Here is a 15,137-nt window from a genome sequence, read left to right as displayed (position 1 = left end):
TGTTCATGGATGGTGACTTCTCATCTCTCAGATGCCACCAGCTGCTTATATATTGGGATTTGAGTCCAAAAGTCTTATTGATCAAAATTCATTGTATATTCTTAATCCATTTGTCTATGTGATAACTTTGTTCAGATGTTTCAACCCACAATGTGCTTAAGTAGCAGAGCATCGAGATATTGTTTAAGAAGGACAGTGATCTGGATAAAATTTATTCACCAGAGGCTCTATTTCCCACCACAAGAGACTCAAGATTCAAAGCTTAAAATATCTTGGGCTTATTAACAACAAAGACTAAATTCTCCAGTGAAATGTTTTAGGAACCTACAACATAGCTGGTTAATTGTACAAGAGTATTCCATGAAGTAGAAAAAATTACTTGTTCATCCTAGGGAGCTCAGCTTATCCTGAGACATGTAAGGACTGAGTTAGCTTCTCACATTTAGAAGGCAAATATTTATTTACTGGAGCATTGATTTCCACAGGTAATCTGAATTCATCACACAAAAGTATTTAAGGTTTAAGTCCAAGACACTTTCTGAGATCAGACAATATCCTGTTATCATAGAATCCTTCAATGCGGAAACATCAAATTTTCTATCTTTAAGCATTCATTCATTTATTCATCCAGTAAACATTTCTAAGTACCCATTATGTGCCAGACATCGTACCATACCTCAAAACACGAAGACAATGCCTCAAGGAGCTTATACACTAGCGGGAACACAGACACTTAAACAGATAATTACCATGGAATATGATCTTTGCTGGAAAGAAGGCGTGTATAACGTTCACTGGAACGTTCAGATAAATGCAGCTCAAGGTTGAACTAGGGATTCAGGGAGATTTCCTAGTAGAGATGAAATCTAAGCCAACTCATGAAAGAGAAATAGAAAATTTACATGGCAGGAAAGGGGTTAGAATGGGGAAAGGAAAGTGAGAAGAAGTTTGTAGACGAATGGTAAAGTGAGTGGATAGGTATAGAAATGTATGAAAATAGCAAGTCTCGGGAACTACAAGTCACTCCACAAACTTACCATCACACAGGGATGATGACTGACGATGATTTTTAGGGTTAAGCAACAGCTTTATTGAAATATAATTAACCATAATATAATACCACAAAATTCACCCGTTTAAAGTGTGCAATTCAGTGTTTTTTTGTATATTTATAGACTTTAGTACAGTCACAGAGCAACTTACACCACCGTCTAATTTCGGAACATTTTCATCACCCCCAAAGAAGTCTCCTATCCATTAGCAGTCATACTCCATTCTCCCATTCCTTACCCCTGGAAACTACTAATATACTCTGTTTCCATAAATTTGCATATTCTAGATATTTCATATAAATAGCGTCATACAATATGTAGCATTTTGTGACTGGGTTTTTTACTTAGCATAATTTTTTTTTTTTTTTGGCTGTGCCACGCTGCACGCAGGATCTTACTTTCCCGACCAGGGATTGAACCTGTGCCCCCTGCAGTGGAAGCACAGAGTCTTGATCACTGCACTGCCAGGGAAGTCCCACTTAGCATAATGTTTTCAAAGTTCATCCATGTTGTTGAACATTCCTTTTATATTGCTGAATAATATTCCGTTGTATGGATATACCACGTCTTGCTTATCCATTCATTAGCTGATGGACATTTGGGTTGTTTCCACTTTTGGACTGTTAAAAATAATGCTGCTAGGAACATTCTTGTACAGAATTTTGTTTGGATGTATGCTTTCACTTCTCTTAGGTATACACTGAGGAGTGGAATCGTTGGATCATATGATTTTACATAAACATACTCATATGTTTAACATGTAAGTTAAACATATGAGTATATTTATGTAAGATCATATGATTTAACAACCTTGGGCAAGTTACATAATTTCTCTCATATTCTCCTAACACTGAGAAACTGTCAAACCATTTTCCAAGGTGGCTGTACCATTTACAATCCCACTAGCAATGTAGGAACATCCTATTTTTCCTCATCGTTGTCAATACTTGTTATTATCTGTCTTTTTAATTTTAGACATTTTAGTGGGGTTTGATTTGCATTTCCCTAATGACTAGTGATGTTGAGCATACTTTCATGTGCTTATTGGATATCTGTATGTCTTCTTTGGATAAATGTTTATTCAAATCCTTGCCCATTTAAAAACTGAATTGCCCGTTTATTGCCAAATTGTTAGAGTTCTTCATATATTCTGGATTCAAGTCCCTTTTTCAGTTTATGATCTGCAAGATTTTTCTCCCATTCTGTGGGTGTCTTTTCACTTTCTTGAAGTGTCCTTTGAAGCACAAAGTTGTTCTCTTTTTTTAATTTGATGTAATCCAATTTATTTGTTATTTCTTTTGTTGCTTATGCTTTAGGTGCCGTACCCAAAAAATCACTGCCTAACCTGAGATCATATAGATTTACTCCTATGTTTTCTTCTAAGAGTTTTATAGGTTTTAGCTTTTATATCATCTATGATCCATTTTGAGTTAAATTTTGGGATATGGTGTGACGTAGGGGGTCCGACTTCATTCTCTTGCATGTCAGTATTCAGTCGTGCCTATACCATTTGTTGAAAAGACTATTCTTTCTCCATTAACAAGTCTGGAACCCTCGTTGAAAAATCAATTGACTGTAAAAGTAAAGGTTTATTTCTGGACTCAATTCTACACCATTTTTCTATATGTCTATTCTTATGCCAATACCACATTTTCTTGATTACCCTGATTAAAAAAAAATGTCAAAGAACTACATTACGCCTCTACCTTTAATAAACTATTCAAGAGGCAAACAGAGCCAAGGGTGGAAAAATTAATCAATTAGTTTTTTTAATCTCAATTTAGTCATAATATAACAACTGAAAACCATTTTCAGAGAAAGTAGAAAGAATTACAGGTCATCATGTTCTCTATAAAAAGCTCTTTTATGCTGATGGATCTTTTTCCCTACCCACAAAAATTTCCTGGAAGTCACATTTTAAATTCCTGCCTTTAATATGCATTTATTGAGAACCTGCTCTTTGCAAGTATATTTCATCTAAATGCTTCAGAAAATAATTTCTAAAGTTAATAGCCATGTTTGTAATGGTATGTATTCATGTATGTGTAGTGTATTCATTTTCCACATCAGTATTTTCTGTATTTTATTTTATTATTTTACTTTCTGCCACTTAGCTGTGCAACCCTGGGCAAGTTACATAATTCCTCTGACCCCTATTTTCCTAATACTGAGAGTACCTCCTCTCATTGAGTTCTTATAAATATTAAATGAGAAATGCATATAAAGATCTTAGTAGAGTGTCTGATACACAGAAGCACTTAAAGGGCTTAGACTATTAGCTTTTACTATTAGAGTATTAGTAGGAGATGCACAATGATTATCTGTTGAAAAAATGTAATTTTCATGTGTTAATTAAAGAAACGGGAAATGGACAATAATGCAATTCCTAGAGTTCTATTTCACTAAATAAGCTCAGTTTGTTCATCTTTCCGCCTAGCTGTAACTTGGTCCCATACCCACATGAGAAAGTAGAAAAGTGTTGACAGACATTCAGTTACCTTAATGTTTCCACCAACTCTAACTTCTGATTTAGTCTTTATTTGATGACTTCTTCCAAGATTGGTCCTTTTGTCTTTCTATAAAAAAGATGGTTTTCTAAGCAATTTAACAGGTAAAAAACTCCTGAAATATGTGGGCAACACAAATGATGAATAAACTATTTGAAAGCACTTGTCCAAATGTACCGCACTTGAATTTCAAGTCTAATCTACTTAAAAAATAAAAGTTTGCTAGTATCTCAACTTCCCCATTAGCTATAAGGGAGTTTCATTCCTTTAAATAGTTTTCTGACTTGTATATTTTCCAAGGTAAACGGTAGTGGACATTAGCTGTGCTTTGGTTACCAAGCACTCATTCTCCTTTCTCTTATTAATAGCACCTTGATTTCTTTTGGAGAATCACATCTCTTGGGAGATGGCATCTGTTCTACAAAAGGAACATTCCTGAGCCAAGAGGGGTGGGTGTGTGGCCCAGCTCAGACAACTAGATTATGTTTTTGGATTCTGGACCTTGAGTGGCATTGCGTAAGAATGGGATGAGGGGCTGAGTTGAACCATTCCTGTAGCAATACACAGATTTGACTATGAAATGAAGCCATTCCTTAGTTTCAACCATATATATGTCCTGAGCTGCCTCGTTTCCTGTATTTTTTGCAGCCCAGTTCCTCAGCATTCCCTTTCATTATGTGAACTTCCCTAAATCCTTCCAAGAAATCACTTCACTTGTTACTCAAAGGCAATTTCTGTTACTTGCAACCTCCCAAACTCTGAGGGATACAAAGTCTGCCTCCATCCCTACCCATTTCCAGACCATCCAAAAGAAGTAGGGCTACTTTTAGCAAGTTTTCTGTATGCATTTGCTTGTTAACTCATTTAAGCTCCCCAAAAAAACCATCCGTAAACTCCCTTGAAAGTCTCCTATTCCTTTTAAGTTTCAGAATCTCTTAAGAGTTCCAGAACTCTCCTCCAAAGTATTTGATTGAAACCAAGTGCGATAGGGCAAAAGTGATGTTTGATAATGATGGAGAAAACCACAAAATCCTTCTTTCCCCTCCATCCTTCAGTTTTTCAATAAATATCTAATGAGGGCATACTTGCCCTGTCCTAGATGCTAGAAATACAAAAATGACTAGGACTGAGTCTTGTCCCTTAGAGAGCCTAGAGTCTAGTAGGGGAGATAAGACACACAGAAATAGTGGTAATGCCAACAGAGACTGTGATAAGAGCTACAACTGACGTACAGATCAAGTGCTAAAAGAGCCCAAAGGAGGGAATATTAATTCAGGCTGGAAGGACTGGGGAAGATTTCAGGGGAGGAGGTGAAACCTCCAGCCGACTAATCCTCCTGTAAGTGTCCAGTGGCCAATTACCTCCAGGAAATGGAATTTGCAAAATTAAGCCTGGCCTGCAGAAGATCGTTTATTTTCTCTTAGCATGCCATATTACAGTTTCCAAGGTTTATGCCTTCTTGGCCAATGTACTAAATTGCTTAGGACAGGACTGAGAACATAAGGGTGTCAAACCTTGCTGGTCCCCGCCTAATATGTCTGGGGCCTGGTGTGTGCATCATTCTAGTCAGTGGGACCAAGAGACAACTGACCGTGGTCTGAATTGGGGCCAATGTGTTTCTCAGCAGTCTTTAAATATGGTTTAAAATTAACTACCACCTCCAAGTAGCCACGTGGGCTTATTTTCTTCAAATGGGAACAGCGGCTACACCAAGCCTGCAACTCGTTTTCAGCTGCCTTGAAAACAGATATTCCTTTCACATCCTTTTATTTCCACATCTTCCTTTCTTCTGCCCACATAATATGGCCAACGTTCTTCTTCATTTTAACAGAGAAAGGATGCTCTGAATAAATCTGGGATGGACAATTGGTCTGACAGAACAGGCTTGAAAAACTTATTACTGTTCCTGGTCACACTGGCAGGGGTTTTGCGTGAAATGCTCCTTTCATGCTGCTAACCTTGAAGACATTAGGAGGCAGTGTTATTTGGATGTTGTGTACCTAGGTGACAACGAATTCATCTATCTAGCCAGAGAGTATATAACTGAAAGACAGAAAGCCACTTCTTTTTTAAAAAAAAGTTCCCATTTTGGGCTTCCCTGGTGGTGCAGCGGTTGAAAGTCCGCCTGCCGATGCAGGGGATGCGGGTTCGTGCCCAGGTCTGGGAAGATCCCACATGCCGTGGAGCAGCTGGGCCCGTGAGCCATGGCCGCTGAGCCTGTGCGTCCGGAGCCTGTGCTCCGCAACGGGAGAGGCCACAAGAGTGAGAGGCCCGCATACCAAAAAAAAAAAAAAGTTCCTATTTTTCCAAGAGGACAATTAAATTTGATAAAGTAAGTAGCCCAGTGCCGCCTTTCATCTACCTACAAAATTCACATTGTGGACAGTGTTTACATTAGTCTTCTATTGGACAAGAGCAAAGGGAAAAAATGGAAGGCCACTGCCTCTTACAGAGTTTAGGAAGAAAGACTTTGTATGTCATTATTTTATTGAACTCTGCTGTGTGAACACATTAGGGATGGTGCTTCTGGGTCTCACACTCCCAGAAGCTCCTTGGGAACGACATAACATTCCTATGGAAGTCGGCATAAAAGAGGAAAGAAGGCTTCAGTGGGAATTCTAATGCTACCCTGATTTCCCCAGCCTCAGTGTCCTGAATTTCCAGCTTAGTTCAGTGACCAATGGGATGTCCTGACAATCTTTCATACTTGGGAAGGGGTGTAGATAGAGAAGGCAGAGGTCTTCAGCGCTATGGTCCTTCATTTTTTCCCAGTGGGAAAAAGTCATTTCTGAAGTTTATCCTATAGGGCAGAGGAGATTTCTGGGGCCCAATGGGTGCATACATATTTGCTGTTATGCGCTGAATTGAGTCCTCCATAAAAGATATGCTGAATTCTTAATTCCCAGTACCTCAGACTGTGACCTTATTTGGAAATAGGGTCACTGCAGATGTAATTAATTAAAATGATGCCATGCTGGAGTAGGATGGGCCCCTGATCCAATATGATTCGTACCCTTACAAGAAGATGGCCTCGTGAAGACAGAGACACAGGAAGAACGCCATGTGACGACTAAGCCAGGAAATGCCAAGGATTGCCAGCAAACCTCCAGGAGCCAGGAAGAGGCCAGGAATGGTTCCCCTGCAGGTTTCAGAGGGAGCCTGGCCCTGTTGACACTTTGGTCTCAGACTTCTAGACTTCAGAACTATGAGATAATAAATATCTGTTGTTTTAAGCCATGCAGTTTGTGGTACTTTGTTACGGCAGCTCTGGGAAACTCATACATTTGCTTAAAACTCTCCTAGATTGTATTTTCTTGATACCTGAGACTCAGACATCCAGGTCAGTGGTCCACTTTATACATACCTCCTCCTCCAAACCGTGTCTTTTGTTCTACGCCCCCTGCGCATCTCCTAAGTTTCCCATATGCTTTCCCACTTCTGGGAGTGTGCTGCCTTCCTGGCACAGCCAGAACCCAGGACGCCGGGTCTGCTCAAAGTCTACTCATCATTCAAAGTCAGTTCAAAGGGAAAACTCCCCCATCAATCCTGAGTGAGCAAGAGTAGCACTGCCCTCCAAAGTGGACTGTTTGTACCAGCACTCTGCTGGCCATTCAGCTAGCTGACTGCATGTCTAGGTTACCTCCGTATATTATAACTCTTTAAAAAGTTGAGACTGTTCACTTCCTTTTGTATCTCTGAGATGCTTGCTTCTCAAAGTACAGTCCTCAAACTAGGAGAATAAGTTCAGAGAATCTCAGTCCCCATCCCAGACCCAAATCAGGATGTGCATTGTAACAAGCTCCTGTGAGATTGCATAGACAGTAAAATTTGAGAAGCAGCCCCTAGAGGACCTTGACATACCAGCGACTACTTACTCAATGTATCCTTTGCATCTGCTACTTAGCTGAGTGTTTTTACTGATATTATTCCAAATTAGACAAGTCTATTAGCAATTCAAGGTACGTATTTATTACCCCATTACACAGATGAGAAGACTGGAGGGAAGCTAGATTGGAAACTGCAGGGAATATTCCCACCTCTCTTCCCAGTTCAACACAACTCCCACGACTTGGCCTACCTAGTGGTTTTTCAGGCAACAATCGTAGCTGTGCAGGGAGTTGGAATCTCAGGGGGAAATCTGAGCATCTGTTGCCGACATAGGCCTCTTTTTGCTAGTTTAACATTTAGCTGATGAACCCATGTCTCTCCAGGTACTCCATCAAAAAAGGGTTCCATGGAAACACTCATTCTGGGAAATGCTGCAAATTACACAGCCTTCTTGAAGATTAATAGTGTAGAACCACCTATTAAAGGCTTCATTCTATGACCTCGGTAAATATACCTACTTAGCTTGGTTTAACTCAGTTTTCCGTAAAGTTTATTTGACTCCAAATTCAGGTTGTGTAACAGCCATTAACATTCTGTGAAGGGCACTTTGGTTTAAAATGAGATGTTAATGACAAAGGGAGATTAACAGAGAGGTTCAATTCATGGGTTGCTTTTTAATTGAGAGAGAAACAGACACACACAGAGAGAAAGACAGAGACAGAGAGAGAAAGAGAGATTTCTCTCCCGTAGTATTCTTCGAAGTGGAAGTTTTCTCAAAATGAGGTATTAGCATGTGGGAAGAGCTAGGAACCAGCATGAGCTCCTGAACCACTAGGAAGAACGGTTCATTTCTCTGTGCATTATTTAATATAACGTCCTCCCTAGAATCTTCTGTTCCATGCTGTAACTCAAGACAAAGGCCTTGGATAAAATTAAGTAGGATGCTAACTCTGAAGCACAATGGGAAGATACAGTGCCAGATTAAATCATACTAACTTTAAAAAATGATCACCAAGGTCATGGGCTTGACACATGGGGGGCGTGGTATGGCAAAGGAGCAGGATAAAGCCATGCAAAAGACATTAATTACCCATCAGGGGTTGCTGGGGAGAGGGAGCAGGAAGCCTTATGCATTTGGCTACCAGAGGACATCTCTTTTCAAGAATTCTTTTCCTCTTGAGAGGAAGGGCTTCATTAAGAGGCTTTTTGCTCGGGGTGGACTCCGGGTAATTCCAAGGGTAGATTTATCTGTATTCCTGGCACTGATGAAGAGCAGCTCCTGGGCCACAGAGCTTCTCAGCGTTCTGGCAAGTAATGCCCCCATTCTCTGGAGTTTTTTATCAAGGATGGGCATCCCTTTAATGCAAATCTAGGGCAGTGGTTGATCACTGCCTGTGCAATAACACTGGAAATAACAGGATGGGGTTTCCCAGCTATTTTCTTTTCAGAAATAAAGAGTGGATTTGAGGTTGGTTATTTGGAAGTAGAGATGTCTTCCTGAAGCTCCTCTCTGTGAGGACGTGGACACAATCACCTGAAATGCCTTTTGGATGATGCGTCTGCCATCAGTTATACAAAGAGACACGAAAGCAGGCAGATTGCAAGTGCTACATGGGCTTTCCACTGAAGTCCATAGATATTTTTTTCCCATTTAAAAAAATATTCCTTTATTCAAATAGTTTTTCAGGTTGTATCACATCTGGCCAGGGTTTGTGAATACAGAGGATGGGCATCACCTAGAAGCCACACTGAAACTGAAAAATGCAGATCATCACAGAGGAATATAAAGATTCTCAGGCCGTTGCCTAGCAGTGGAAACAACTTTGATCCCCATCACCTTTTCTGTGAGAAGGGCTTCTTCTATAAAATAGAAAATTTAATAACTTACAGACTTTTACCTCTTTACCCAAGCTCTTCCTCCTGGAAACATTAACAATTAATGATTTTTTATTTTTTACTTTTAGTTTTAAAAGAAAATAGCTTTTGATGGGGTTTGTGAATATCCTTAAGGAGATTTTTTTTTTTAACTTGTGAGATGAAGCAGGATTTGTGGTTTTAAAGTAGTATCTTATTTGGGGTAAGATTTCAATTTTAGTTTGTTTTCCAGACTTTTCTTAGAAGTTTTTTTTTCTTTTTCTTTTTAAAAAGGGGCATCCTTGAACCCTCTTAAGTTATATGCAAAATTTTATGTTTCTGTTCATTTTTCTGGGGAGAAGGTCAAGTTTCTTCATGACCCACAACAATTTAAAATATACTGCCTTAGAGTGTAGAGATTATAAGTAAGAATCCATCAATTATTACTGTTATAAAGAAGGTTAAGGTCAATGTGGTACAGAACTTTCAGGACAAAATAGAAAAATCTGTTTTAACTTTTACATAATTGCCACCATTTAATACCATAAGAACAGTGGTCATATTAATCAGGGCTAATAAAGCTGAAACTCTTAGGAAAGCTGCTTCATAATGACAGAGCATATTCAGAGTTATTTTAACTGGGATTCTTGGTCTTTATGTCAATTATTATGAGACTAAACTTTGAGCAGTTCTACTTTGATTGCTTCTAGAATTTATAAGTTGCCCAAATAGCATGCTCTTAGTTTGATTTACCTTCCAAACCCCATTTTTACCTTATATTTAACAGTTCTTTTCAACTCAGATTGCAAGGGATGGGAACTAAGTTTTAAAAACCACTTATAGTGGGGCTTCCCTGGTGGCGCAATGGTTGAGAATCTGCCTGCTAATGTAGGGGACACGGGTTTGAGCCCTGATCTGGGAGGATCTCACATGCCGCAGAGCAACTAGGCCCGTGAGCCACAACTACTGAGCCTGTATGTCTGGAGCCTGTGCTCCGCAACAAGAGAGGATGCGACAGTGAGAGGCCCGCGCACCACGATGAAGAGTGGCCCCCGCTTGCCACAACTAGAGAAAGCCCTCGCACAGAAACGAAGACCCAACACAGCAAAAATAAATAAATTAATAAACTCCTACCCCCAACATCTTCTTAAAAAAAAAAAAAACACTTATAATTCAGAACATTTTCTTTTATTCCCAGTGATTTGGGAACTCAAAACCTTGGCTGTCTCTTTCCCTATGACTGACTGCTGTAGCCCACACTGAGAGATTCTGGTACCATGCTTATTTTGACAGAATGTGTTCAGTTTCTCTTTGCCCCCCGAATCACATCCTAACTCTACCCAGCAGTAACTAGTAATATCCTTTAAGGAAGAGTCTGCTTTTCTTTCCAAGGGCACGAGGCCCCTCACATTTTCTTACCCAATCATGAAGAACAGATTTATAGTTACTTGTATGAAATCTTTTTTTCTTTTTTACCAGTCTACAGCATGGACTCTCTAAACTGGTAAATACTACTTTTTTGATAGGAAAAGTCTGTCAAGAGGATAGCTGAACTCAGACATGTTTAGCTATCCAAAACATAATTGGAAAGAGGAAATTACTGTACTGGATATATTCCTTCTCAGACATAATAATGATGAAACAATAGGGTTTATTAACAGGCTCAGTTCAAATGCTTAGCTTTAAGCACAACAAATATAATTTTGAGTTTCACTCTACCTACTGAAAACACCCGAATGAGCATTCCAGGTTGGCAACATTTATTCTGCAATTTAAATTCAGAAAGTCAGAATTTCAGTGTGTACTAAAATCCATTGCCGTTTCTACTTCTGCTGAAGATTTTCATTGGTTCAGCTTCCGATCTTCACCTCATGAGGACTCAGTCACAAGAGGCACAAGGCTAAAAATATTCACTTTACTTATCCTGTTGGGTCCACTTGCTCCAAAGGATTGATTATACAGCAGCGCACAGAAATAAAGACTATGGAAACCCTTCTGCAGCTTATAAGTTAATCACTATCCTTTATATTTTTTGTACATGAGGAAAGGTACAAACTTGATACCCACAATACTGTTTGCTTGTCATTTCCAGTCTGCAAAGTAAAGTTTGGGTTGAAAATCCACAGTCCAAAGAAACCTCCCTCGCCAAAGCCATTCCCTCCAAAGAGGAAGGTAATGGTCAGGTCTGATAACAAGGAAGAGTTCTGAGCCTGTAGAGGTGAATTCAGGAGACTTGCCTCTCTGGGTCACGGCAGCAACTCTTTTTAGCAAACAGTGCACTAATTGCTGCTGTCACTTGGCGTCAGCCCTCCAGTAATAAGCAAAATAAGGTCAACAAACCACCAAAACCAAGTCCTCCAAGTGTCAAGAGCTTCCCTACTGCTGTGTCAGTGTGTCCCAGACAGAAACGATCTACTCCAAAACACCCCAGGAAGAAGGAGTAGAGCAAAGTGCTTATGAAGTACTGTCCAGTACACTTTATACAAGGTTTATTCTCTCGTAGGAAGGTCCTAGGACTGGCACATTCGATTCCGTCCAGGGCGCGGCACTGGACGGAGGTGTGTTCCACACCACTGTAGGCCTGACCACCGAACTTGAGACAGCCATAACCAAGTTCCTGGGATGCCATTGCATTTCTAACATCGTCCGCTGGGTCTTCACACTCTATAAATTCATCGGGTAGGTAAGAGCAAAGGATGACTGGAGACTGGGGTCGCCATAGCCCCAGCTCGCAGAGCAGGTGGCGCCCTCCAGGTGGGTGGCGCCAGCGGATGTGGGCTCGGGCTCAGCGGTAGTGTTGTGCCAGTGGCTCCGAGAGACACAATGCAGCAGAAGGAGATTCCCCATCAGCAAAGCCGCCTGGCCGCAGAGAAGTAACTCACTCACCGGGCAACCACCCAGCACCATCTTCCCGGGCCCAGTGGCGGAGAGCCGGCCTCAACAGCAAACCCCGGCCAGCACCGCTGACCCAAGCCCCGCCTGGTCAGGCCTCTCCAAGCAGCCCCGCATAGATTTTTTTTTTCACTGTGCCCTGTGAGCTCATTTCCCTATATTATTTGCTGTTATTCTGCCTGGTGTTCCCTCTGTCCAGAATGCCTTGGTTTGGCCCCCATTTCTGCCTATTGAAATCTTACCCATTCTTCAAGGTCCCATGCAAATTTCTCCTCTTCAGAGAAGGGTTTCCTGATTACCTCCAGAGAAACAAATGCTACCCTTCTGTGGTCTCTTTGGACCTTTCGTATAGCATTGATCACATTTTGATTTCTACTGTCATAGTGCCCATGGCTGTCTCCGAGGTTCACCTTTGAAAATGGGATTGGATTCTATATCTCACTTACCCCCCAGTCACACTGAGCTCATAGTTGATGTTCAGTAAATGCCAGATGAATTGTACCTCAACACTGCAAGAGACTGCAGTTGCAGGTAGGCAAAGTTTATCATTCAGCATCCTGATTTGGATGACTAGATGATATTCCCCTTACTTCTAGGCTTGTGCTTCTTTCTTTGTTTGCTGATCTGCTTCTAGACCAGTGTTTCCCAAATGCCGGTCATTCGCATCACTCTCATGAGTCATATCACATCTGTGGATCACTTATGCTTCCACTTACTTAATATCTTTCTTTAAATTGATTCCTCTTTTCCTGACACTAACTCATTTAAAAAGTAGACCATTTACCTCGAATTAAAAGTCTAGTATCACTTGCCTTTAATAGAAAATAAATATACATATGAATACAATGAGAATAAAACCTTATTGAATTCATTCATATGACAAATATTTATTGAGCATTCACTCTGTACTGGGCACTGTGCTAGGAGCTGGGATACAGCAGTGAACAAGTCCCAGCTCTTTGGGCTTACACTCTATCAGGGAAAATGGAAAATGAACCACCAAACAGGAAATATACCACAATAAAAGCTATAAGGCAAATGAAGCAGAGCAAAGAGATGGAGAGGAAGTAGGGTACTATTTAGATAAAGAGGTCAGGAAGGGCCTCTCTGAGGAGGTGATATTTGAGCAGAGACCGGGAAGAGCAAATCAGGCAACTATATGGAAGCAGAGGCTTAAAGAGCCCAGGTAAGAGCGGACATCATGGTCCCGAGAAGGGAATCGCTCTTGGTGGTATCTCAAGGCCTCTGTGGAGGTGGATTTTATCTCAAGTCCTGGAGGAGGGGGGTGCGGCTGCAGGGTACTGAGGGAGGGAAGAGCACCAGGAAATGAGGTCAGAGACAGAAGCAAGAACAACAGCATGTCAAGTCTCACGGACTAAGGCAATGACTGATTCATAAAGGGACGGAGATTCTAGAACATGCCACTGCACTCTGGGAAATAACGCCTTTCGTTCAGTGAAGATCTGAGGGAAGTCTCCTTCGGCCTCCTAACTGGAACATCGTTCTTGGTTCATGACCAAACCCTACAGTCAGTAGTCTTGTCTCCAAGAGATGGGGGCATTTCCGGGGACCCAAAGGGTTCATTGCCTTCTCTCTGGTTCCCTACACTCTTCATCCCTTTTGGACAGTGCCAGGCGCACAGCAGACACACCTTTTTCCTCGGTGGAAGGAAGGAAATGTGTATTGCTTCTGCCTTCCGGATTGTGTCTCTTTGCTATGGATCCTGCTACTGACCCCACCCTGCCAGAGCGAGCAGGGAAGAGAAGTATCATCAGGAAAGGCCGCTGCCCTTGACTTCTCCTTCTAAAGCAGAGGTTCTCAGTGAGGGCTGTCCACCAAAACCATGTGGAGAGTTTTGTCAAGATACTGATACTGCCTGGGTCTCAGCTGCCGAGGTTCGGGCTTAACTGGTCTGGTGTAAGACCTGGGCATCTGTGGTTTCAAAAGGTCCACGGGTGATTCTAATGTGCTTCAGGTTGAGAACCACTGCTTAAAGGGAAGTAAGCATTTTCACCTCCATTTTCACAGAAGGAGAAATCAAGAATTTCAATTTTCTAGGCTTGCATAAAAACTAGTATTTTGAAGTGATATAGATACATGGGTGGGCAGGGAATAGGAACACACTAGATGTGAGATTCCCTGTGCCAGGCATAGAATATTAAACAAGGCTGTATGTAAAGTGCTTTGAAACAAACATGTATTTTGTTATAGTCAGTGACTGCAAAGATCTGTGAAAAGTGTTCAGATCAGAGGGAACAGCAAGTGCAAAGGCCCTGAGGCAGTATTGTATTGGAGGAATTGTGGAACAGGGGAGAATGGTAAGAAATGAAATCAGAGATGTTAATCTGATTCATTCCCTATTTATTACCCCAGCAAATGAGGTCTTTTTTCTTTATAAAAATTAACCTCCTGCATAAAGTCTCTTTATCATATGCTACTCTCCAGATACATTCTGCATAGCTGGAATGTCCTTCACCCTTTCTGGTTTACCATATCCTAGTCTAGATTCTCTATGTCCTTCAAAGTTCTATTCAGTTGCCACCACCTTCAGGAAGCCTTCCGTGATCATTCCAGATGGATGCAATCTCTCTCCTCTGTAAAGCACCACAGCCTATTCCTTTACCCTTCTAATGGACAGTAGCTCTCTTTGTCTTATTTATCTCTCCAGCCTGTTATGTACCCCCTACCCCCTGCCCCACTCGAAAGACTAGGTCCAGGTCTGAGCTCTCTGGAAGTCCCTTTCTCTTTGCTTAGAGCTAGCCCTGCATTATACACAAAAGTAGGGCTCAAAAACATTTACTGAAGGGTTAGCTATGTGCCTTCAATTCTCTTCAACAAGAACAGCAATCCAAACAACCTAAGCACATCTACACAGTAATTAAAGCAACAAACAAAACTGTATTGGCTCTTGGACTCTGAGTGCATTCTTGACTTTCCGACAATGGTTCCTGATCATTCACCTTTGAAAGAGCATATTGCAATTGAAACGAAACATATCAACCCA

General features: G+C 41.1%; 1 pseudogene; it reads right to left on the bottom strand.

Moving 5' to 3' along the window:
* Positions 1-11,505: 11,505 nt before the first annotated feature.
* Positions 11,506-12,896, bottom strand: LOC111174131 (TM2 domain-containing protein 2 pseudogene; annotated as a pseudogene).
* Between the last annotated feature and the right edge of the window lie 2,241 nt (positions 12,897-15,137).

The sequence above is a fragment of the Delphinapterus leucas genome, chromosome 10 (genome assembly GCF_059928025.1).
Source record: "Delphinapterus leucas isolate spDelLeu-1000000601 "Yukka" chromosome 10, BTC_Dleu_Yukka2, whole genome shotgun sequence".
Lineage (NCBI taxonomy): Eukaryota > Metazoa > Chordata > Mammalia > Artiodactyla > Monodontidae > Delphinapterus > Delphinapterus leucas.
Note: the sequence above shows the minus strand (reverse complement) of the source record. Positions and strands in the feature narration are given on the sequence as shown.